General features: G+C 50.9%; 1 protein-coding gene across 3 annotated transcripts in view; it reads right to left on the reverse strand.

Annotated features, from left to right (window-relative positions):
- TSPAN9 (tetraspanin 9) overlaps positions 1-21,871 on the reverse strand; it is a 192,594-nt gene that overhangs the window by 151,165 nt on the left and 19,558 nt on the right. Inside the window, exon 1 of one of the 3 annotated variants that reach the window (XM_013997827.3) lies at positions 5,344-5,435. The exons of the other annotated variants lie outside the window; for them this stretch is intronic. The gene's annotated coding sequence lies outside the window, so the exon portion shown is untranslated. Of the gene's footprint in view, positions 1-5,343; positions 5,436-21,871 lie in introns of those variants that run through there. 3 annotated transcript variants of the gene reach the window in all.

Genomic DNA, 21,871 nt, shown 5'->3' on the forward strand with positions numbered 1-21,871 from the left:
CAAAATAATTTTTTTTCTTTTTCTTTTCTTTTTTTTCACAACCACACCTGCGGCATATGTAAGTTCCCAGGCCAGGGATCAAATTCGAGCTATAGCTGCAGGACTACACCGCAGCCACAGCAACATCGGATCCAAGACACATCTGCAACCTACATGGAAGCTCATTGCAATGCTGGATCCTTAACCCACTGAGTGAGGCCAGGGATCTAACCTGTGTCCTCACAGAGATTATGTCGGGTCCTTAACCCACTGAGCCACAGCAGGAACTCCCAGAATCTATTTTCTTAACAGGGGACCGACCCTTCTCCTCATACACCTGAATACGACACTGACAGGCAGTCTCAGCGTTGGGAGTGAATGTTGCTGCAAAGGCCAGTATTTATCAAACAACATGTGTGGGGGCCTCAAATGCCAAGTGATACCCTGGCTTCACCCTGATCAATATCCACAAAACACAAACACAAAGGCTGCTTTCAACTTAGCATCACAAGTGTTCTCTGGGCTCTCATGGAAGTCAGTTTCAATCACATCATCAGCCACAAAACTTGGTCAGAACAGCAAGCTTTGGTCTCTCCATTCCTCTGTGTGAATCTGGGCTGGACCAGCATTACCTAACAGGCCATGGCAACGCGGCATCACTTTAAATTGGGCTTTCAGAGACCATTTCAGGCAGAAGCAGAAAATTCTTCTATTTGACAAAGACCATCTGAACTACAGAGAAGAAAAATCAATTGGGATCGCATGAGTGGAAAGGAACTTAAATTAGGGTTTTCATTTAGAGTGAGAAATATAAAGCGTCTCCCATCGGAATATTTCAGAAAACGCAACCAATAAAAACAATACAAATTTTTAAAAATCATTCTTGCTTATAAATTTACGGCCAAATAAGGGAGAAAACTGGAGGGGCAGAGTGTGATGGAGAAGGAAGGAAGAGGGGCTCAGGGGCAGAGGCCCCACTGCCCGGAGCACGTTGCACCCCCTACTCTGCTCAATGCTAGAGACCTCGGGTCAGAGGGCAGGGAGTCCTGCCCCTGCAATAAGCACCCTGCAGTCCCCAGACTCTCAAGACTTTTTGTTGTTATTATTGGTCACTGAAGAAATTTTAGAAAGCACAGAAGAACATAAGAAAGAAAATAAAAATCAGTAATAATCACTACCTTCACTAGCATTTTCAGTATCTTTCCTCTAGTCCTTTTTTCCTCACACTGTAAAAAACAAACTAGGATTCATAGTATATACACTTTGATGTCTTCTTGTATTTGCTAGACACTTTTTCATAAGCATTATCTGGAGTCATTGTATATAATTTTTGAAGACATGATTTTTTTTTTTCCTTTTGTGGCCTCCCCAAGGCATAAGGAGTTTCCGGGCCAGGGATCAGATCCGAGCCACAGTTGCCACTCAAGCCGCAGCTGCAGGGCCAGGGATCGAATGCAAGTACCAGCACTCACAACACGCTGCCAATCCCTTGAGTCACAGCAGGAACTCCGAAGACATGATTTTTTTTAAAGGCTATATGGTAGACTGGCATATGAATGTATCAAAATTTACAAAAAATCATCTATTGTTGGGCATTTGGTATGTTTCCAATTTTAAATATTATAAATAATGCTATAATAAAGATATATGTGTGTATACACATAGGTATCTATGTCTGTACATAGACATATACATATGCTTACTTCCTCAGTATAAATTCTAAGGAACAGGGAGTTTCCACTGTGGCTCAATGGGTTAATGATCTGGCTTCTCTCTGTGGTGTTGCTCGTTCGATCTCCAGCCCAGCACAGTGAGTTAAGGACCCGTCATTACTACAGCTATGGCAGATGTGGGTCAGATTCGATCCCTGGGCCCAGGAACTTCCATTTACTGTGGATGTAGCCAAAAAAGGAAAAGAGAAAAGAAAAGGAAAAGAAAAAAAATTCCAAAGAACAGAATTACTGACTCAGAATGAATATTTCTCAGGCTGTTAATATACATTCACAAATAACTGCACTAAAAATAATTCTCAGCTACGTTGCATTTTTGCAACTCTAGACATACATGGCACTTACATCTCAGTGTTTTCTACATGGACCAGTGTCAATCATGCTGACAGCTAAATCAGTCCTATGGGCCAGGAATCTCCCACTTCTGTTCGGAAGCATCTCTTCTGCTATGTGCTCTTTTAGCAGCAAAAATGTGGTGCCAGATCACACTGGCAGCGCCACTGTCAGCACCAATCACATTGTCTCGCATCAGAGCAAGTTGATCACACGCCTATTCCGCTGTTGGCTGTAAACCCCAGGAACGGGGCCCCGCTCCCCAGGGCATCCTCCCTACACAGCTCCTTTCACACCTCTATCACTGGTTCCCAGTCTCTTCTTTAACTCTTCCACACCATGTCCCTCCCTGGGAAGTCCTATGTCACAGGACACTAATGTGAGGAGGATATGCTGTCTTAAGCAGGCTCCTTACCCTCAGATGCCTCATCTGTAAAATGGGGGTAACGAGAGCCCCTCTGAGAGTTAATGGAAGGATTATGTTGGATAAACTCACAAAAAGTGCTACTTAGTAATAAGCATGATAGGGACCCAGAAAATACACAAAAAACAATTGCTTTTGTTTAAAAAAGAATCATAATACACAATAACAAACCCACCAAAAAATTGCTTAATCCTCTACCCACTGGAGGAGATTAAAGAATTCTACAGCTGTCTTTCTCATCTGAAGCTTATCCAGGTCCTGGACGCCTGGGTAGAGACTCAGAACCCCAGGGACCGCGCCAAACCCACAGAACCTCAAACCAAGGGTGAAGGGGTCTGGCAAAGCTTGACTTGGAAATGCAGGCGGGCAGCTGGTCAGCATGGAACCACAGACGCTCAGCATCAGCTGTGCACAGAGAAGCAGAGAGACCCAAAAGCAACAGCCTGAAGCTGCCCCAACCCGGAGAGGACCCTGGGACACCCAGAGCAAGCAGAGCAACCGGCTCCTCCCACCTGGGAGCCTGGAAGCCGGTGACTGGCCCAGCACCACTCCCCAACTGACCCTGACTATCCGTTATTGTTCATTGACAGTGCTGGGAGTTGAGTCACCATGGCATTGTCCGGCCATTCTATCAGGAGGAAACAGCTGGACAGACCAACACCAAGTGCAGGAAACCTCCACATCCACCAGAGCCCCCACCGCCCCAGGACCCTGCCCTGTTTGGGAGGCCCAGCATCAGCATCCTGCCGGCCTGCCCAGGGGGCCTGGCCAATAGCAGACATCCCTATTCCTGCCCCTGTCTGCCTGGAGCAAAATACAAGCTCTTTCTGTGGCACTTTGGTAATGCTCCTTGAGGTGGGGAGGTGGGTCTCCCGGGTTCAACCTGCCAGTACACAGAAAGCAAGGTGCAGGAGGACAGGCAGTACACAAAAAGCCATCAAAGCCTTTTGAAAAGACTCAGGCTTTTCTCTGGACTGAAACATGAGCAAGCAGAGACCACCTCACTGGCACAGCACAGGACAGGGCTGGGGACACACCTCACGGGAAGGGGGATTCTTGCCAACTTCCTCATCTAGAGGCTTGACCTAGGGCTTCTCTGCTCCAACAGAGGACCCAGAATCCCTGCTGGGTGTGGTTCACAGTTCACCGTCAGAAAGCCAAGCCTGCCTCCTGCCCCCTGCACTGCAGCCCTACTGACCTACAGTGGGGGTTAGAGGGCACCCTTAAATCAAGGTTTGCAAACTCAAGCGCCTGCAGAGGCAGGTGGAACATGTAAATTAGTGACTCCCCGCGCTGTGCCAGGAGTGGATCAGGAAAGCACAGGCCCCGCCTGAAGGTGGTGCCTGCAACTGAGACACAGCCAATTGTCGCCTCCAGGAGGGTGGGCTCCAGGCAACTAGACCTCATTTCAGCTCTAAAAAGCCAGGAATCTCTAAGTTTGTGAAATCTCTTCAGTGTTTAAACACTGGCTCTAAAAAACAAAAACATCTAGTGGGCTCAAACAAAATGCACCAGTGGCCCAGATCTGACCTAGGGAGCCAGGCTGGAACCTCTGCTCCCAAACTCATCTGTAAGGTGAAGACAAATAAGAGCCTAGTGGGGGAGGATCAGATGGGGTAGGCCTTTCATGTGCTCCTGGCCACCTGACCCATAGAAGGCATGGGACAAACAGGCAGAGCTGGAAGGACCTCCAGGAAGACGCACCCCCAACCTTGTCAGTCTCCTAAAGAGGAAACTTTCAGAGCCCCTGGGTCGGAGCCAAGATCTGCAAATGAGCCCGCAGCAAGAGCCTGCCTGGCTCCAGACCCTGGGCTAAGTCCACAGATCCCAAAAGCCTCTCCCGGTTCCACACAGTTTGTCCCGGGAGGCTCTGCAACTGTCCCTCACGGGTGGGGCCTCGCCATCCGTGACGGGTGGCTCCCCCAAGGTAAGCCTGCCATGCACGGCTTCGTTGCAGCCACGGAAGACAGCCTCACACAGGGCAGGTGAGGGCCTCGGTCACTGTGACCTGATCAGGTGACGGTGGCAATGCTCCTCCCCTCCCCCCACACTCCCGCTTCTACTGAATGTGCTCTGGGCTGAGTTTAGGCCCTGACCAACGCCACACTGAGCTGGAAGGCGATGGAAGAGTGGGCACGAAAGAGCGAGGTTGACATCAACAGGTAGAGAGGCTGAGGCTCAGAGGAGGCCTGTGCAAAAGAAGGCAGTCCAAGAGGCTGGGAAGCGTTGTTAGGGCCAGAGCGGGGCTGGGGCAGCCGGGGGAGGACAAGTGGATGTGGGGAGGAGGGGAGGGGGCCTAGAAGGAGGGCTGCCACTAGTGGGACCAGGGCCCCAGACTGAAGGGGCTCTGGACCAGCTGGCTGGCTGGGTTTCTGCCCCACCAGGACACCAACTAGGCAGCGTGAGGTAGGTCCTTCCGGGCGTAACCAGCCCTCTCTGTGTTCCAAGGTGAACCAAGGTTGCATCCTGTCCCAGGCCCTGGGGGTATCCTGTTTGAACTTGTCCTCACTAGAAAACTTTCCACCCTTGCTGTCCCGGGGAGTTATGGCCTGGAACTTCTCCAGCCTCATCCCAGCTTAATAATTACCGCCAGCTGAGAAGGACACTGTCACCTTAAAGAGGCAACAGGGAAGGAAGGAAGGAGGAGCCTGGGCTCCATGTTTCCAAAATAGGGAACCTGAAGGGCTGAGAGACACCTGGTACAAACCCCTGGAGATAAGGGAGGCCACCAGACACTGCAGCTCCCTGACTCCTTCCACCTGCCCACCTGGGGACCCCTGCAGCCACAGCACCTCACAATACCTCCTCTCCCCCGGGGGCCTGGGAAATTGTGACAAAGCCCAAAGTCATCCACACCTTTCAGCCCAGGTCTCTCACCTGCTACAGCTCCCTCTCCCCCCCAGGTCTTAGGAGGGAGGAAAAGAGGCAGAGGGGTTCAGTTCAACACCAGCCCAGCAGCCAGGTGAGGGGGGAGGGAGGGGAGGCTGAGACTTTGGGCAGAAAAGAGAACACACAAACATCACGTGCTGAGAGATTTCACAACAAGGCTCCAGAAAGTCACAGATTTGGGAACTCTGCCTCGGAGTCAGCTTTCCCCACCTGGAAACAACACGGACTTTGGAATCCCCCCAGATGCATGTTTAAATCCCGTCTCCAGTATATTCCACTGGGTAACCTTGCCTGGGGGGGGGGGGGGAGTTCAGGAAGCTCTGAGCCTGGTTTTCCTCATTTCACAAAGGAGCGCCCAGCACAGTGCCTGGCGCCCAAAGGGAAGGCAATGACCCTGGTTATTCACAGCTCTGAGAGCTTCCTCCTTTCGGTAAGCCTTCTGCTGCCCCTTTGTAAGCATCCTGAGGGCAAAAAGCACTGTCCAGTCTGGGGTCAGAACATTCTGTGTCTGACTTTCTCAACAACATCCCACTTGCTCCACTGTGGGTAGAACAACCGGGGGACGTGCTCTGCTCCCAGAACCACACCAAGGGAGCTCAGCTCCACTCCCAGCCCACGCCAAGCTGAGTGGTTCCTGCATGACCAGGCCCCGAGGCTCAGCCCTGGCCCTGGCCCGGACCCTCTCACATCGTACAGCAAAGTCCTGCTCTAACCGGCTGGCCTCCCTTAATAGATGCCACCTGACACCATTCACAGCCCTGGAGGCGCTGGTACAAGGAAGGGGAGGGCTAAATGTTCTCCCACGGGTTACAGATAGGGGAAATCAAGGCAAGGAAACTTGACTGTCTGCTGTCACCTGCAAGCAGCCCAAGGCTGGCTCTCGCTGTGGGGGCAGGAGCGGTGAGGATGTGCTGGGCAGGAGGGGGAGTGAGTGGGCACCAAGGAAACTAAGGGCACACTCGGTGGGGTTAAGCTGAGGCCAAAGTTTTCCCATATTCATCAGTAAATATAGACAAGGGGCCCTGTCCTACTGGGGAAAAAAGGAGGGACCAGGTGATCCAATAGGAAAGCTAGGCAATCATCCTCACTGTCATCACCAACAGCTGCAGTGCTTTCTATATGCCGGGCAGGTTCTAGACACTTGACCTGTGTTAACTCACTTAATATTTACAATAACCAGAGTTCCTGTCGTGGCTCAGCAGAAATGAATCTGTCTAGCATCCATGAGGACGCAGGTTTGATCCCTGGCTTCGCTCAGTGGGTTGAGGATCCAGCGTCACCGTGAACTGTGGCGTAGGTCGCAGACGCAGCTCGGATCTGGCATGGCTGTGGCTGTGGTGTAGGCTGGCAGCTGTAGCTCCAGTTCAATCCCTAGCCTAGGAACCTCCATATGCTGCAAGTGCGGCCCTAAAAAGACAAAAAAATTTAAAATTTTTCAAAAATGAAAAATATTTACAATAACCTTGTGAAACAGGTCCTTTATTATCCCAATAAAGAGGCAAGGTCTTAAAGAGCTGGCCCACGGTCATGTGACTGAGGAGTGGCAACTGGGGCGTGACCATCCCCCTTACCATATAGGCCCAAGCTCTTCACCACCCAAGCCCTGAGCTGCCCTCAGGCCCTGAGGTTCCAGCACCTGCAGCAGCTGCCCCCACGGTGCCCCCTCCAGCTGCAGGAGCCAGGACCCAGATCTGCCCAATGGGCTCACACAGGTCCTGTCCTCTGCCTTCTGCCACTGCCTCTGCCTCCAAGCAGGGATGAGAGGGAGCGGGGACCAGAATTCTACCCCAATATTGCATCCCCGCTGACTCAGAACCCCAGGAGAGCAGACAGATGAGGGAATTTCTGAGTGAGTCACTAACCACTGAAGAATACAGTTAGGTAAATCAGCCAGGAACACAGTTAGGGACAGGCTTTCAAACAGCCAGGCCAGGGGATGGGGAATGGCCCACATGTGCCCCAGCACAGAGCTGGGCCAGTTGTGGGTTTCCAGACACTCCTGATTACAGAACTGCAAGGTTTGTATCCATAGGCAGCAGCAGAGGGATTGCTAAACACATTTGGATTCCTCCCACCAAGAGAAGAGAGATGCCTTAGGACACACAAATCAGACGGACAAACGATGGACGGAGCTTACAAACTCAGCCCAAGAAATGCATCAACGTCAGGACAGGAGGTAACAGGAGGTGGGAAAGCTCAGACTCTCCAATCACAAAGCCTCAGGGGAGAGCGAGTTGCCCTGCAAGGCTCATCAGGGACCCAGATGCCGAAGGCCAAGGCTGCCCGTGAGATGGAGTGAGCTTGGAAAACGGGAGGGGGAGAGCCAGCAGGCTTTGGCTGGGATTTTATTTTTTCCATAATTTAGAATGAAGTTATCTTTCCTGCTCCAGCACTTTCTCCTATAAAACCGTCCTGCTGGGAAAGGTGAAGATTTGTCACCCTCCAGGCTTACAACTCATTCTGGCAGGAGAGTGTGGATCTCCAGCAAGGAAGGCTCTGAGAGGCCAGGAAACCACAGAAAAGGCAGCCTCGGGGCAGTGGGTCTAGGAATGGAGTTCCCTGTGAGACAGCTGGTGGAACCAGAGAAGAGACAGAGAAGAGACGAGGGGGCTGTTGTCAAATAGCCCCACGTTGTCATGCAGACGAGGCGGCGGGCTGGCCCTGGGCTCTGCTGATAGGCATTGCCCTTGGGTGGCCCCAGAAAGACCCATCTGAAGACCAGACTTTCCAGCATGGGGAGGGGGTGCTAACCCCCGAAACATGCGGGCAGGGACGAGAAGCCCCCCGACTGGAGCCCAGAGCGGGGTGAGTGAGGGGATGACCTTCGGGGACCCTCCCTCCTCTGAGAGTCCCTGTGGTTACCTGACCACAACTGCAAGCCCTGAGGAAGGGCAGGTCCTGCTTCCTGGTTTTTATTAATACCATTTATTAAGTGACCAGGATTATGCTCTGCTCAGCAATGGGCATCGCCTTGTTTAACCTCCCCCGCAGCCCTGTGAGACAGGCGCTGTGCCTGCCATAGCGTAGGTGCCCAGTAAGTATCTACTAAATGAATGATCATTGAATGAATCCCTTTTACCAACAAGAAAACTGGGGCCTAGGGAGGACTGGCATCTTACCAAGGTCCAGCAGCCAGGCAGTCTTACCAAGGTCCAGCAGCCAGGCAGCAGCAGGACTGTCCATGAAGCTGGGTCTGAGCCCCTGGCTGCATCCTGAGCCACTACACTGCTTGCTCACTGTGGCCGCTGCCTCGGTCTTCAGAGACCCTTAAAGAATTGGTGGCTGTGACCAAATGTGACAGGTGCAACGCTAAAAGCTATCAGGTTTTGTTTTCTGAATATGCTCTACTAAGCATGCATTACTTTTACAGAAAAAAATAATAAAACATCTAAATGTTCCTATTCATCCCACAATCTCACAGCCAAAGGTGGTGTGTCCATTTAACAACTAGCTGGACAACCAAAAAGACAGAGTAAAAGAGTTATGCAAAAATAAAGCTGGAGTTCCCTTCATGGCACAGAGGAAACGAATCCTACTAGGAACCGTGAGGTTGCGGGTTCGATCCCTGGCCTTGCTCAGTGGGTTGGTTGTTGCTCAGGACCTGGAGTTGCTGTGGCTATGGTGTAGGCCAGCAGCTACAGCTCCGATCAGACCCCTAGCCTGGGAACCTCCATATGCCGCAAGTGCGGCCCTAAAAAAACAAAATAAATAAATAAATAAAGGGTTGCCTGGAGTTCCCATTGTGGCTCAGTAAGCTAAGAAGCTGTAAGTTCTATCCCTGGCCTGGCTCAGTGGGTTAAAGATATGGCATTGCCATGAACTAAGGTATAGGTTGCAGATGTGGCTTGGATCCAGCATTGCTGTGGCTGTGGTGCAGGCTTGTGGCTGTGGCTCTGATTTGCACCCTAGCCTGCGAACCTCCATATGCCGTGGGTGAGGCCCTAAAAAGACCAAAAAAAAAAAAAAAAAAATTAAAGAATTGCCTGCTAGGATGTGGGGAAGCTGGAACATGGCTAGCAGGAATGTAAAATGGTGCACTGGGAAGACAGTCTGGCAGTTCCTTAGGAGGTTCAACATCAGTCACCGCATGATCCAGCAATTCTACTCCTAGGTATTTTCCAAGAGAAATGAAAACACGTGTCCACACACACACACAAAATTGCATACGAAAGTTCATAGCAGCATTATTGATAACAATCAAAAGGTGGAAACAACCCAAATGTCTGTCAACTGATGAGCAGATAAGGACAAACAGAATACAGTATGTTCATGCAATGGAATATGACTCAGCCTTAAAAAGAAATGAAATTCTGATACATGCCACAACATGGATGAACCTTGAAAATATCATGCAAAGTGAAAGAAGCCAGTCACAAAAGACCACATACGGTACGACTTCATTTACATAAACTGTCCAGAATAGGCAGCTCTATAGAGACAAGAAATTTGTTAATGTTTGCCCAGGGCTGGGGAAAGGGGAGAAATTGGGGGAACGGGAGAGACTGCTCATGGGTACACAGTTTCCACTGAGGGTGATGAAATTTTCTAAAATTGATAGTGATGATGGTCACACACTGAAAAGAAGCAAAAACCACCAAATTGTACAATTTAAATGGGTATTTTTATGGTATGTTCTATCACAATAAAGCTGCTTTTTAAAATAATAACCAACTGGCTATCTCCCTTGATTTCAAGAGATTACAGGAAATCTGATAAAGGATTATGATGTTAATTGAGGGAAGGCAGCAGCTCACAATTTCACAACCTCTTGCTGATGTCATTCAGTCATTCAATAAGCATTTGCTGGAGTTCCCGTCGTGGCGCAGTGGTTAACGAATCCGACTAGGAACCATGAGGTTGTGGGTTCAATCCCTGACCTTGTTCAGTGGGTTAAGGATCCAGCGTTGCCGTGAGCTGTGGTGTAAGTCACAGACAAGGCTCGGATCCCACGTTGCTGTGGCTCTGGCATAGGCCCCTAGCCTTGGAACTTCCATATGCCGCAGAAGTGGCCCTGGAAAAGGCGAAAAGAGACAAACAAAAACAAAAACATTTATTAAGACCTCCCCTCCCCCCCACCATAAGCCATGCATCATTACACCTCTGAGACGGAATCCAGCTACCAATGATTTTTGTACAGCTTTCAAACAGTTCTTACATTTTTATAAGGCTGGAAAAAAATCAAAGCAGGATAATATTTTCTGAAATGTAGAAATTACATGAAATTCAAATTTCAGTGTCCATAAAGAAATTTTATTGGAACACAGTACGCTCACTGATGCACTTGTTGTCTCTGGCTACTTTTGGGCTAAAGGGCAGAGGTGAGTAGCTACAGCAGAGACCAGATGGTCTGCGAAGCTTAAAATATTTACCATCAGGTCCTTTAGAGAAAAAATTTACCAGTCTTTGCACTAGATGCTGGAGATGTAGGGAAGAGATGAGCAGTCATATCCAGGCTTCCCGTCCTGTGGAGTTTACGGCCTGACAGCAAGCTCCGAGGAGCCCTGCTGAGTGTGTGCTATGAGCTCAGAACAAGTGGGCCAGCTGGGCCAGGCTGTAGGCAGGCTTCCTAGGAGAAGGACTGGACTCTGAGGCCTGGAGGATCAGGAGGAGCCGCCTGTGCCAAGCCCCAGGAGGGACAAGAAGGCTACAAAGGCAGTGCCCATGGTCTGTGCTCTCCGCCCAGCTCAGCCTCGCAGCCCCCTGCTGAGAACACCCCAGAGCACTGGGTACCAACCCTCTGCCAGGTGATCTAAGATGAGACAGAGCAAGACAAAGTAATCAACCCCCAAACAGTTCCTGACCACTTAACCAAGTGCCCCTCATTTTCTTGATCCAAGACCACACAGGACATGAAAGAAGAAAAAGATGCAATCTCTGACTTAATGAGGAAATAGGAAGTTGGAAGAACAAGCCCCAGGCCTCAGCTCTGCTCTCAAACAGGACTTGCTGTCCTGACGCCTGGAGCTGTTCCCAGGCATCCTGGAGGGCAGCTGCCTCCAAACTGAACCAATTAGGGACACCCTCCCTACCCACCCCTGCAAAGCAATTCTCCCCTCTCCCTCCTCTCCTCCCCTCTCCCTTCCCCCTAGCCCCCTCCCCTCCTGCCCCAGGCACTCCCTATGCCCTTACTAGGCTTAGTTTTCTCCCCAGCACTTAACTCTGTTACACATGCATTTGCTCGTTCATTGACCAACTCTTACACTAGAATCTGAGCTTTATGAGGACAGGAACTTTGTTTCTTTTTTTTCCATTGCTATATTGCCAGCACCAAGACCTGACATAGAGTAGGCTCCCATATAAACATTTGTGGAACGAATGCAAATACAAAACACTTAAAGAAAATTTAAGGGCTAAATATCCTTGATTTGCAAACTTAGGCATGCTATTTCTTTATGGCTCAGTCTCCCTACTTGTAAAATAAAAATAATCGAAGTATCTACTTCATGATAGACAAGGTAATGCACATGATCCGTGATGATTACTGTCACCTTGTGTTAGGTGTCTCCTTAAATTTTTTTTGGCTTTTGTCTTTTTAGGGTCACACTCGCGGCATGTGGAAGTTCCCAGGCTAGGGGTCTAATCGGAGCTGTAGCCGCCGGCCTACGCCACAGCCTCAGCAACACCAGATCCGAGCCTCGTCTGCGACCTACACCACAGCTCATGGCAATGCCGGATCCTTAACCCACTGAGCAAGGCCAGGGATCGAACCTGCAACCTCATGGTTCCTAGTCGGATTTGTTTCCACTGCGCCATGACAGGAACTTCTAAACTCTCATATAAACCCAAAGACAACTTTTATTACAAATTCCCTCTGGACAGATGAGGAAACTGAAGCTCAGAGAGACTAGGTCCGAGGTCACACAGTGAGGCACATAATTACATTTCACACTAGCACCACCAGGCTTCCAGGGCTATGTTCCTTCCTCTGCACCAGCTGCAAACTGAAAATGCCAGTGAAGGCTCTGGGTAAGGGTGTTCTGGAGCAGCTGGGGAGTGTTCCCAAAGGAGGTGTCGTGTCCTGAGGGACTAAAAGGATTCAGATGAGCAGAAGAGCGGGTCCAAGTCATTTTAGGTCAAAAAACAAAAAAAGGAGGTGGGGCAGTTCTTTTCCACGAGAAATGTACACTACTGAAATACAAACAAGAAGGACAATGGTGGAGTCACAGGGCTGGCCCTTGGATGAAATCTTAGAGGCACAGGTTCTACAGAACAAGACCTGGTGAGCCAGGAGGCTGAGAAAGGCCTGTGCTGTGCCCACACGGAGGCTTCATTATGAACCAGAGGCACTCTTACTCCTACCCATCTCATGCCCCTGCAAAAATCACAGGAGGACACATACTCACCCCAGCCAGACAAACACCCCAAGCACCCCAAATGCTCACCGCATCCCCACCAGTAACCATGACTATGTTAGTTTTATATTCAATGGCTCAGAGCTTCAGTGAGCGGCTGGCATTTCAGAACAGAGTTGAAGCCTGGATGAACTCTGCTTCCGTTTCCATTTTTGGTCCCAAGTCTGCTGCATTTTGCGCATCTGTTCACTCATTCACTCAGCCTGCGATTGCTGAGGATCTTGTACGGACAGGGCACAGTTCTAGTGACTGGGACCCTACAAACAACACACATGATAAAAAGATTTCTCATTCCTTCCCCATGAGGGCTGAAGGAACACACCCACTGGTTTGTTAAAAACGACAAATGAGGGCAACTAAATATACCCACTCTGTTTTGGCTAAAAGCTCTCAGATCATACACATCATTTCTGCTGCCTCCCCTACCCCGACACACCTCATGAAAGCAAGAATAGATAGACTTTTTAAGGCATAAATCCAGAGTTTCAAAAGGAGCAGAAGGGAGGGTGACAATATAATTTTAGAGTCTGGAGTCTCTTTCTAGAAGGGCCATATTAACTGACTTATGAAACCCAAGAAAGCAGAATCCTAAAGCAGTAATGCCCAGAAACCCCAGAAGGCTTAGGGACAGCAGCACCAGGAGCCCTAATTAAAAGTCTGCTTTAGGGAGTTCCCTGGTGACTCAGAGGGTTAAGGATCTGGCATTGCCGAGGCAGCAGCTCAGGTCACTGCTATGGTGTGGGTTTAATCCGTGGCCCAGGAATTTTTTCCTCATGCCACAAGCATGGCCAAAAAAAAAGAAAAGAAAAAAGAAACTGTGAGGAAGAATCCTCCCTCCCAGGAGAAAACTATCGATAATAGCCTCAGAGGAAAAAAGGAGATACTGCATCCATGAAAATAAAACAGGATGCTATAAAACAAAAAAGGATATTTAGAAAACATAAGAGGAATTCCCATCATGGTGCAGCGAAAATGAATCCAACTATGAACGATGAGGTTGCGGGTTCAATCCCTGGCCTTGCTCAGTGGGTTAAAGATCCGGCATTGCATGGGCTGTGATGTAGGTTGCAGACACAGCTCAGATCTGGCATTGCTGAGTAGGCCGGAGGCTACAGCTCCGATTAGACCCCTAGCCTGGGAACCTCCATATGCCACGGGTGCAGCCTTAAAAAGACAAAAAAAGAAAAAGAAAACATAAGAACTCTGAGAAATTTAAAAATATGCTAATTAACATGAAACCCTCAATAGAAAGCTAGAAGATAAAGCCAAAGAAACCTCCCAGGAAGGAGTTCCCCTCATGGCTCAGCAGTAACGAACCCAACTAGAATTCATAAGGATGAGGGTTCGATTCCTGGCCTCACTCAGTGGGTTAAGGATCTAGTGTTGCCATAAGCTGGGGTGTAGGTCACAGACGCAGCTCAGATTCCACGTTGCTGTGGCTGTGGCACAGGCCAACAGCTGCAGCTCTGTTTCAACGCCTGGGAGCTTCCATGTGCTGCATGTGCGGCCCTAAAAAAAAAAAGGAAAGAAAGAAACCTCCCAGGGTTGGTTTTTTTTGGGGGGGGGCGTTGAGGAGAAAAACAATAAAATTATAGGACTAATCCAGGAAATGCAATATCCAAATTCTAGGAGCTCCAGAGGAAAGAAGAGAGAAAATGACAGGAGCAAACTAATGAAGTAATTCAAGAAAATTTCTCAGAACTAAATAATGAATATTTCACAACTGAAAGGTTCCAGGATGCAATGGATAGAAAAACTGCCACACTGAGGCATGTCATTTGTGGAATTTCAGAACAGTAGCCAGAGGGGTTTTTCACACACTAAACACTAGAGACTCTGGAGAGAAAAGCTATGTTGCTTACCAAGGATTAACATGGGACGACATTAGACTTTAAGTTCCCATTTTGGAACTTAAAAAGAAGCAGTGCAGGAGTTCCTGCCGTGGCGCAGCAAAAATGAATCTGACTTGCTCAGTGGGTTAAAGATTGGCGTTACCGTGAGCTGTGGTGCAGGTCACAGACACAGCTCAGATCTGGCGTGGCTGTGGTGAAGGCTGGCAGCTACAGCTCCGATTAGACCCCTAGCCTGGGAACCTCCATATGCCGTGGGTGCGGCCCTAAAAAGCAAAAAAAAAAAAAGAAGAAGAAGCAATGCTTTGCAAAGAAACAGCAAGCCTAGAACCCCACAGCAAGCCACAGAACCATAAGCGTGAGCGTGGAGGGAATGCTTTCTCAGATCAGTGAGGCTGAAGCACCTTCACAGGGCACCTCCTGTGTGGTGTGTGCATTACCACTCGGTGTAGTAACTTTATTGCATTGTCAGGACTGGGTTAGCAATGGTCCATCCCCTAGATCCGAGGCAGAGGTGGTGTCTTACTCTGCCTCACAGCCTTGGCCCGAGGTGATATGGGGTTACGGGGGGCTGGGGGGTTAGTGGAGAAAAGTGAACCTGAATGGAATCCTCAAGGAGAAGGAAAGGACCCGGCACACAGTGTCATCCAGGAAGCAGGAAGATGGGCCAAGGCCAGGAACCCAACACAACCCATCAATCTGCTGGCCACAGCCAAGGGTTCTAGCCGACAGGTGAAACTCAAGCTAGGACCAAACAAATCCATGCCCATGTAGCATGGGTGAGGCTACCAGGATTCTGAGTTTGTTTTAATCATCTTGTCTAGAACAAGATGATATACAAATCAATGAAATACAAGCCATCTGAGCATGAAGAATGGGGACAGTGAGGCAGAGGGCTGGATCTCGGGTGACCCAAAGGTCCCTGGAACAGTGTGGGGCAGCCCCAATGGGCACCGGCCACCAGGACGCCAGTGCCCGAAACACAAAGGGGAAGCGGACCTCACAGCAAGCACGCAGAGGCCCCAGAGGGAGGGTGCCTGGGGTCGGGGGCTCGGCTGGATATGGTTTCGATAATTACTAGTATCGGAATCAGTGGGGCTGGTGTTCCTTGAGGTAGAAAATGGGCCTCAGGAGGCCCTCTCTGCTCACCCCCACCTGTGAAAGCCAGAGCTTTTGAGGCTCTGCAAGACCCACGCCCAGAGGCTGGGACTGAAGGCCCAGTCACTTGTTGGTCAGCCAAGCCAGCCAGGAATATAAGCCCCATCTCCCACCCCTGCAGTCCTGCCTGTGACCTCAGGTCTTCATAGGGATGTCCCCTTGCTGGATTTCCAGCTGGAAAGAAACAGCCAAGGATGAGTAGCAGCCTGACCCCTACACCGGGCAGCTTTCTGATAGAGCCCGCCACCGCACCCTCCAGGAGGCGGTGCAGTCTTCTGATCGCATCCCCACGGCCCTGGATGATTTCAGACTCTGAAGTGGTGGCAGTTCTGAAATAGAAACAAAGTCAGGGGGCTGTTGCTTGGCTTCTGAGGCTGGCAACCCGCTGGGACCTGAGCAGCCAAAAAGGAGACTTTCCTTCCCCAAACGGTCCCCAAACAGCGCTGAACAGTCCCCCAAGGTCTGGCTCTGCCAACAGCGTATGTTCAAGTTTGGGGGCAGGGGATGCATGCAGGCCCAGACCAGCACTCGGCAGCCAGGGTCCCTCCTGGCTGATTCTAAAGGGCATGTTACACGTCACTGAAACAGCAACTGCTGGCAGAGGTCTCGCTCTTCTTTGTTACACAGAGGGGTAAAGCGCAGCACCGGTGGGGAAGGCAAAAGGCTGCTGTGGTGGGGGACCCCGCTGCTGTCATGAATCAACTGTGCTGGGTCCTACCTCTGATGTATGGCGTGGGAGGTATGTGCATGTGAGCAAGCACACGGGCCAGTGGAAAGCATGAGTGTGAACCAGCACAGAAGGCATGTACAAGCATGCCCATGCGTGCTACGTGTGCATGTGCATGTGGGAAGGGGGAGGGTATCTGAGAGCAGATGTATGTGTGTGCGTGGAGAAGTGTGCACAGAGTAAGTGCAGGGAGTCCCACCCCAGCCCCCTGCCTCCCCCAGGTTCAGACACCCAAGAGCAAGGTAACCACTAAAGGAAGAGCCCCCAATTCCAGAAGCCCCGTTTCCCACCCCGCCTCACTGGAGGCCAGAGGCACCCAGCCTGGGCCTCTGGGTTCCCTCCCTTGCTGTCCCCCCAGCCTCAGTCTCTGACCCCGATTTTCCACCCTGCCGCATTTTTTCTAATGACAAGTAAAAAATCCCCCTCACTTCCTTTGGGAGCAATAAATAGGAGGATTATGGAAGTGACATTCTGCAAGTGATCTGAGCTACTCAGGGCATTTTGGCCCAGATTCACTCAGAAAGACAGGGAGGCTCTGCCTCCGGGCGGGGGGAGACCATCTGCAATGGCCACTGGCCCACCCGCCCGCCCGCCTGCCCTGGGCTGAACCCCGTCAGTAGCAGAAAGCCCAGACCTCTAAGTCACAGGGCTTGTCTAACACGCCAAACATAAGACATGGGGTCCTCCAGGGTCCAGAGAGGCTGCTGTCTGGAATCAGGGCACAAACTCCACCCCCCCAAGCTGCCTTTTCTCATCTGGAAGCAATCTACCCTGCCCTCCATCAAACAGAAAGGTCGGGGGGGAGGCTGCCCGTCACCGCCCCTCGGGTGGCCAGCTGAACACTAAGAGTGGCCAGGGAACAGGCACAGGTCAGCCTGACCGTCAGGCCAGACGTTTGCTCCTGTTCCTAAATGATCTGTCCCTTTGCCCCTGCAAACTGGACAAGAATCAAGAGCATAAACCTTGGAATCAGACTGACCTAAGCTGGCAGCTCCACCAGTCAAGTCTTGGTTTCCTTCTAAGTAAGATGGAGAGAGTCGTCGGGAGGGTCAAACAGGTCAAGGCATCTGCCCCATGCCCACCTGGCACAAAACAAGCACTTGACAGATAACAGTTGGTGTCACTGCTGTCGCCGCTGCACACACAGCTGACCACAAAGCAACAGGCAGTTCTATCTCCTTGATCTAATTCCTCACCCACCTTAGAAGTTACAGCCCTCAGAATGGCCTTCAAGACCCTGTGTGGTCTGAGTCCCATGACTTCCCGTGAGTCCCATGCTCACTTCACTCCAGCAATACTGGGCGCCAACAAGCCTCACCCATTCCTGCCTCAGGGCCTTTGCACATCCTGTCCCCTCTGCCCTGGGATGCACCTCCCCAGTTATCTACAGGGCTCAGCCATCACTTCTTCCCTCTTGGTGAACATGTCACCTCCTCAGTAAGGCCCTCCCTAAGCACCCATTTAAACCGTAACACCTGCCCCTGCCCCATCCTCCCAGCTCCTTCCCTATCTCACTCTTCTCCATAGCATTTATCACTACAGATTTTACTTACCTATTTATTGTCTGGCTCCCTCCCCCCAAAATATACCCTCTTGGGGTCAGGGATTTCTCTTCTCTCCTGCATCCCCAGAGCCTGAACAGAGCTGGCCTAGAGGAGCCCTCACACATTTGTGGGATGAATGAGCTTTGGGACCCTTTGGATAAACAAGCCAAGGCAAGGGGAGGAAACGGGAGTCCTCAGCCCCACTTGTAGGTGGTCAGTCCTCTGAGGTGACCCAGGTCTCCTGTGGGAAAAAACCATGATCATTCCAGCCACTTCTCAAAGTCACTGTCAGGAGGAACAACAGTAAGGTGATTTCTGGGAATATGCCTTGGTGCTTTCACAGTGGGGCACCCAAAGGAAATAGAAAGCCCCTATACTGTTTCTCCAGCAGCACCCCTTAGACCAACTTTCAGTTCGGGGCTGGGGGCCCTGAGTGCTAAGAGGAACCACAGAGAGGGCTTTACATAGTTCTTGCCTCCAGGGACCAGCTGAGTCAGGCACATCTGGGGCTGCTCCCCACAGAATCCCTTGCACACAGCAGGTGCCCAGTCAATGGCTGGCAGGAGCATAAAGGAACAAGCCCCATATGGATAACCACACCAAAAAGAGAAAGATCACCAATGCAAAAACCCTCCATAAAATATTAGTTGACCTGAAGTAGCATGCAGACAATAGCTACTGCAGATAAGACTGACAAAACAGGGAATATATTTTTATTATCTTCACACCAGGAGCAAATGTGCCCCAAGGTAGATGCCAGGAACTGGTGCAGAAAGCCACAGGGAATGGAGAACAAGTTCGGCAAACCTCTTTCCAGTGAGTGCCTTTCAAGAATTAGGCCAAGGAGTTCCCGTCGTGGCGCAGTGGTTAACGAATCTGACTAGGAACCATGAGGTTGCGGGTTCGGTCCCTGCCCTTGCTTAGTGGGTTAACAATCTGACGTGGCCGTGAGCTGTGGTGTAGGTTGCAGACGCGGCTCAGATCCTGCGTTGCTGTGGCTCTGGCGTAGGCTGGCGGCCACAGCTCCGATTCGACCCCTAGCCTGGGAACCTCCATATGCCGCAGGAATGGCCCAAGAAATAGCAAAAAGACAAAAAAAAAAAGAATTAGGCCAAAATGTTGCAGATCACAACAGAAGGCACTCCATCGATATTAGCTGTGATTATATCATTGTTTTTATTATTGCCCTGGCACCCTTCCAACGAAACAAGCAGGAAACCAGGAGACAGAACACTTGGGTTTCCCATTAAGTGGGCGGCCTGGGCTCACCGCTTCCTAAAAGGCCTCCGGACAGGTGGGCGCCCTGCCACAGGGAAGCCGGGATGCCATCATGCGGTCGTCAAGGGCTCCTAAGCACCTACACTGTACCAGACACCATCTGGACACTAGACAGACAGAGTGAACACAGACTGTGACAGGCCTCCTCTTCCGGGGCCCCCTCTCCAGGGGGCGCTGACTTTGTGAGCCCAAAGGCAGTCAAGTGCCACTCCCCAGGTACACCATCTCCACAAAATAGTCCCTTCCGCCTACAGGAGAAAGGACTCTCATTCACAAAGGGTTCTGGTGAAGGGCGGAGGGGGGTCCTGGTGGTCCCGTGGTTAGGACTCGGCGCTTTCACACTGCAGTCTGGGTTCCATCCCTGGTCTGGAAACTGAGATCCCTCGTCAGCAGGCAAAGGGTTCTGAGCTTTTGCTGAGGAAGAGGCCAAGTCCACACTGCTTGGGACAGTGAAAGCTGCTCTGGGGAGTTGGCAGCCTTGGATGAGAAAGAAGTCCTGCAAATAAGTCTGTTCTCCAGCTCCCAGCAGACCCGTTGCTCCTCCCATTTTGCAGAGGAAGAAACTGAGGCTCCTGCAGGTCAACTGTCTGGCAGCCAAGGCCGTGAGGACCAGGGAATCCCAAGTCCCCAGTTCAAGAATGCTCCTCTCACCCGCGAAGATGCCTGGCTCAATGAGCTGGGGGACAGGGAGCCACACCCCAGGAGAGAGGTTCCTGGAACTCAGGCCAGTCGGCTGCCAGGAAGGTCTCTCTTCTCAGGCCTACTTTCTGCAAAGCCCTTGTCCCACAGTCCACCAAGCTGTGACTCACCGCAGGCCCAGGCAACGGCTGCAGAAACAAGGGGCCCAGGGAGGTACCACAGACTTGCTTAGAGACAATGGAGAATCACAAGTGATCTGACACAGGCCCCTTCCACAGAGCAGGACAGCAGTTTCCCTTCAGGAGAGCAGCAGACGGGCCCTTGGTTATGACCCCTTCTGAGTCGCCTCCTCCCCTCTCCTGTAGGCACAAAGCCATCCTTCCTGGGCTGGAACCTTACTTGGAAGGGGACTCCTTGGAACCTTACTCACCTTAAAAAGGGGAAAAGGCAGGTGCTTGGGAACTCCTTTGAGAAATCCACCAGGACCACCATTAAACAGGGCCTCCCCTGCAAACTCAAACCACCAGTAACACCTCCTGGGCACTTCCAGTCCAGGGAAGAGGGGCCCCACAGCGGAAGAGACCCAAGACCAAGAGAAACAAGCAAACAACCGGGTCAAAAGCACGGGGCCCATGCAGAGCAACGTGCACCAGTGTGGGCAGAGCTGCAGCAAGGCCACCGGGCTTCTCTGTGCAGGAGGCGGGAGGCAGGAGGCAGGGAGCAGCCGCTCACCAGTCATCCTGACTCAAAGGCACTGTGTGTCCAGACACAGGAGACAATGGGACGAGGTGTTGACACAGGCCCTGCAGCCCGGATCAATGGGGTGCCAGGAGGCTGAGGGGGGTGACGGGGACCAGCACCAGGAGCAGGCAGCCAGTCTGCAAGGCCCAGGGATGGAGGCTGCAAGGAGTTTCACAAGTGTAATAAGGAGCACATTTCAAGTGTGTTTTCTGAAGAGCGTGTGTGTGTGTGTGTGTGTGTGTGTGTGTGTGTGTGTGTGTTGGGGGGTAGTTTCGAGGGAGTATAAATCATAGGTTCAAAGGGAGGAGTGAGATTTCAAATCATCAAGTAGGAAAGTATCTTAGGGAGTAGCTCAGGTAACACTGTCTCTACTCTTACAATCCCAAACAAAATCCTCCATCTGTATCAGTCTCTGCTGAAACCCCAACAGTGATGGGGAGCTCATTACCTCCCAAGGCAGCCCATTCCTCCGCTGGATGGCTCTAGCTGTCAGAACCTCCTGGAATCCCCTCACCCATGGGTCCTAGGCATCGGGGTTAGGGTTCTGAAGCCACAGGACACATTTAAACTCTCATCTTCTGCATCAACCCTGCACACACTGGGAGACCATTACTGTGCATTCCCCCCTTCCCCTGAACACCCCAGTAAAAATAATTTCCAGACAAAATGAACACTCCCAAATCCTTCATCCAAATCCCGTGCAGTGTAGTTCCTACTATCTCAGTCGCCTTCCTCTGGATGAATTCAGATTTGCCAATGTCCCAACCAGAATGAACAAAACCCAGATGCAGATGGGGTGTAAGGTCCACAGAGCACAGAGTCTCAACTTCTTCATACCCGGGGTGGGGGGGTATCGTTCTTCTTAGCTTATAGTTTCTTTTTTCTTCTCATTTGTTCATTTCCTCAGCAAACACGAGCTACTTCCTATACGCCCAACACTGGGCTAGGTACAGAGATACTAAAAAAAAAAATTCCATTTCATCTTTGTGCTCAGAGAGACAGCCATTGTAGAGAGATTTAAAATACAAACAAACAAACAGATAAAACTATGGGGGAAAGAACACACTGCTTATGGGGTCCTTCCTGTCGGAGGACTGCTAGGGACACCTGCCCCAGCAAGTAGTAATGCCCAAGGTGAAGGAATCCAATAATGCTGGACTCGGGTTACAGCCACAGTGAAGCGACAGGGACTGGCTTCACTCGGCCCTTAAACAACCAGAGCTGTAA

This window comes from Sus scrofa, chromosome 5, assembly GCF_054392235.1.
Source record: "Sus scrofa isolate SSC_HxYL_T2T_F1_AM1 chromosome 5, Sscrofa_HxYL_maternal_Yorkshire_Landrace_v2.0, whole genome shotgun sequence".
In the NCBI taxonomy this organism is placed as follows: domain Eukaryota; kingdom Metazoa; phylum Chordata; class Mammalia; order Artiodactyla; family Suidae; genus Sus; species Sus scrofa.